This window comes from Arvicanthis niloticus, chromosome 1, assembly GCF_011762505.2.
Source record: "Arvicanthis niloticus isolate mArvNil1 chromosome 1, mArvNil1.pat.X, whole genome shotgun sequence".
In the NCBI taxonomy this organism is placed as follows: domain Eukaryota; kingdom Metazoa; phylum Chordata; class Mammalia; order Rodentia; family Muridae; genus Arvicanthis; species Arvicanthis niloticus.
Genome location: NC_047658.1, coordinates 90,181,236 through 90,184,942, shown reverse-complemented (window position 1 = coordinate 90,184,942; position 3,707 = coordinate 90,181,236). Strand labels below are relative to the sequence as shown.

The following is a 3,707-nucleotide window of genomic DNA, read 5'->3' as shown; positions in this document are numbered from 1 at the left end:
AGCATTTTATTATCCACATTAAACTTTTAATAGACTTATGTAAATGCAGATGTGAGCAAGATGAAGAAAGCTCCTCTCAGCCTGTTCCTTAGCGGTAACCGCTGCAAACATCTGGGCTACCACTCTGATTTTATTTCTCCATAAATGGATACATCACCTAAGCACATTCCCTTTTGTAGAACGAACTCATGCAGTGCACCTGTTCTGGTTCCCATTACAAACCTCATCTGCGTCCTTTGTTTTTCCTCCTCTAAGGACCTGGCCTGAAACTCATCACTTTTGGGAAGGCAAAATGTTCAGCAGGTAAAGGTGCTTAAGTTAAGCTAAGTTTAAGATCCCAGCTTCACATGGTTGAAGGAAAGAATTGACTTCTACAAGTTGCCCTCTGACCTTTACATGCGAATGACCACACACACACACACACACACACACACACACTCATCATTTCAACTTATCATGGGGATAGAACATAGATAGAATCCAGGGCGTCAGACTTGCTAGCTAAGGGCTTGACCACTGATCTGACCCCCAGCTAGGGTTTCAGTATTGACTCTAAGTCTTATACTTTGATTATTTGTGCAGTGGGGAGATGGGCTGCCTGCTTGGTTGACGTACTTTCTGAGCGGTTTCTCTTTATTTCCTCCCTGCATGGTAATCTGATCTCATTTGGGCCATCAGAATGAGGCACCTGTCCTAAGAAAGAACAATCCAGGAGAGCTTTGAGGTTCTAGGCAGAGACCATTGACTGTATAATTAAAGCTTATCTGCTTAGTCACAGTTTCCTGCTGTTGCGGGTGGGGACATGGAGCTTCCTGGACCTGGAGTAGACTCTAAGGGTGGGAAGGAAAGTGTAAGAATGAAATAGAGTGTGGACCTCTGAGGCAGGAAGGAGACAAGAAGGACCATGCTGACTCCTCCCACAGGCCATGTTATGGTGGGAACTGAAGTTCATGCTCACAGCTTGAATGCTTTTTTCTCAGCTGGCAGTGGAGACACTATGGTCCATTCGGGATGTGGGACCTGGCTGGTGGAAGTAAGTCACTAGAGTGGGTCTTTGCATGTTTTACCTTCTCTGGTTCCTGCTTTGCTCTCTGCCATCTGTCCTTCTGTGATGTGAACCGTTTTCCCCATGAGTTCTTGCTGTCATGATCTGAGCTGCCCTGCCATGCATCTCCACCCAGCCTCCAGGTGATTCTGATGCCTCCCTTATCCACAGTATGAAGCCCCAATCTGTGTAATTTTCCTTAAACAAATACTCACGGGGCCAAATGACTCAGGCCACAGAGTAAGTCAGTAGCAGAGATGGACTCAAAGATGTGCTTTTCCTGTAACAGAAGTCTGTGCCCTTCATGCTTGGACCAATCCCATAGATACTATTGAAGTCTAGAGGAATGCAAGGCTCTAACTGGTCAGGTATGACAGTTAACCATGATTGTCAGCTTGATAGCATTGAAAGACACCTTGGGGAACCAGTAGATACAGCTCTGCTGGATCCTTTGGGTGTTCCCAGAGAGGCTTGAAGCATAGGAAAGCATCTCAGTGTGGAAGATCTAGTACAAATGTGGGTACCATCTATAGTAGCAGTTCTCAATCTGTGGGCTATGGCCCCTTTGGGGAGCGTTGAATGACCCTTTGACAGGGGTCACCTAAGACCGTTGGAAAACACAGATATTTACATTACAACTCATAACAGTAGCAAAATTGTAGTTATGAAGTAGCAGCAAAAATAATTTTATGGTTGCGGGGGTGGTCACCACAACATGATAAACTGTATTAAAGGGTTGCAGCTTTAGGAAGGTAGAGAACCACTGCTCTAGATAAGAGTCCAGATGTCACTATCTTAGAGACCTGTTCTGTAATGACATTTCCCATCATTAGTACCTCTTTTCTATTCTCCATATTGCTGCTCAGAATCCAAATAGCCATGATCATAGGGTGAAATATACTTGTCTCTGTAACTTTGAGTAACAGATGGAACAAAAGAAGATGAAGAAGCCAGCACAGATGAATTCCACTCTCTCTGAGAGTGTCCAGTGATGTTGTTGCTGCGCACAGACTTCAGACCCTAGCTTTTTTTTTTGGCCCTTCTTCATACCAGTGATTCTTCAGAGAGCTTCCAGGCCTTCAGGTTCCAACTGGAGCTGTATCACTGATTCCCTCATCCTGAGGCATCCAGCTTCTTAGATTAAGTGGCTACTTGGTTCTTTGCAGGATATAGGTAGAGAGTGCTATTGTCTGATTATTACCCTAGAACCACACAGGGCAAGCCAATAAATCTTCACATGCATGTTACTGTTCTATTTCTTTAGACCATAGTTATTAAACTATACACAAACCATTATGGGGTAATTGCACACAGGGGTCATGAAAACTTTAGCAATAGTAAAAGGTTTCTATTTACTCAATGACCAAAAATTAATCAATTCAAATCCATCAAATTTGCAATGCGTCCTGGTATTCCTGGGAGTGCTTGCCTGGGTTGCATCATGACTTCAGCTTCTGTTCTGAACACAGAAGCATTTTGTAGTGTGAATGCCATGCTGTCAAGTCTCACTAGGCCTACAAATGCTGCCTGAGCCACCTCAGCTCAGATCTGAGATGATTTTATTTATGAGCTGTGGTGTTTTCCCCGTACACGCAAAGCTTTCAGCTCTTATAGGAACTTAATGATCTAATCATGGAAAACAGGCTTTTAATACTTTCCCACAGTCGGCATGTGGGTATCAAATCCATATATCTCTGGAGTGTATTGTGTTAGAATGTTTGAGTTTAGAAATTGCTGTTCGAATTGTTAACTTACATCTCATAAAAAAGTTCAATAAATTTTGGCTTGGGGTTAGGAAAGAATTTCTTTCTTTCTTTTTTGGTTTTTGTTTTTGTTGTTGTTAATTTGTTTTGTTTGTTTTTCAAGACAGGGTTTCTCTGTGTGTCCTTGGCTTTCCTGGAGCTCACTTTGTAGACCAGGCTGGCCTTAAACTCAGGGATATGCCTGCTTCTGCCTCCCAAGTGCTGAGATTAAAGGTGTACACAACTACTGCCCAACCCCAAAAGTGTAATTTTTAATATAAAAAGCAATGTTTTCTTTAATAAATGGTAAAATTCTATGCATATCAAATAATTTTTTGAGACAGGGTCTCATGTAGTTCAGGCTGGTCTCAAATTAGTTGAGTATCTGAGGATGACCTTGAATTATTTTATTTGTATGTGTGTGTGCTGTATGTACATGTTGCCTGTGGGTGCATGCCCATTTGTTCATAGGAGGATTTCAGGTCGTCTGTATTATGATAACTCTGAGACAGGGTCTCTCACTGAACCTAGAGCTAGGCAGGCAGGCAGTCAGTAAGATCTTCCTGTCTCCGACCTCTCTCCACGGTGCTAGTTACAGGCAGCTACAGCATTCCTGGCTTTTACACAGGTTCTGGGGATTCAAGTTCAGGACCTCATGTTTGCTCAGCAAGTGCTCTGACCCAAGAAGGCATTTTTAATATTTTTTGGTTGTGAGCCCAGCCTTTAATGGCTTGGAGCCATCTTTCCAGCTCTGTGAAGGCATTTCTTTAGCCTATGACCACAAACTCTTACATTTTAAAAATTTACATTTAATTATGTATTTGTGTGTGTAGGCGTGAGGATGCTATGGTGGACACGTGGAGATCATAGGACAACTTGCGCCTTGTGCTTCCACAGTGTGGGGTCCCAGGTCATTATGT

The 3,707-nt window shown here is 43.0% G+C and overlaps 1 long non-coding RNA gene across 3 annotated transcripts in view; it reads left to right on the top strand.

The window, feature by feature from the left end:
* Window positions 1–760: 760 nt before the first annotated feature.
* The window catches only part of LOC143443890 (uncharacterized), a 26,466-nt gene continuing 23,519 nt past the window's right edge, over window positions 761–3,707 (top strand). Inside the window, exons 1-2 of one of the 3 annotated variants that reach the window (XR_013113274.1) lie at window positions 761–1,033; window positions 3,621–3,707. The exon at window positions 3,621–3,707 is cut by the window's right edge and continues 59 nt beyond it. This is a non-coding gene — a long non-coding RNA (uncharacterized LOC143443890). The remainder of the gene's footprint in view (window positions 1,034–3,620) is intronic. The other 2 variants (XR_013113273.1, XR_013113275.1) reach the window with 2 other exon arrangements.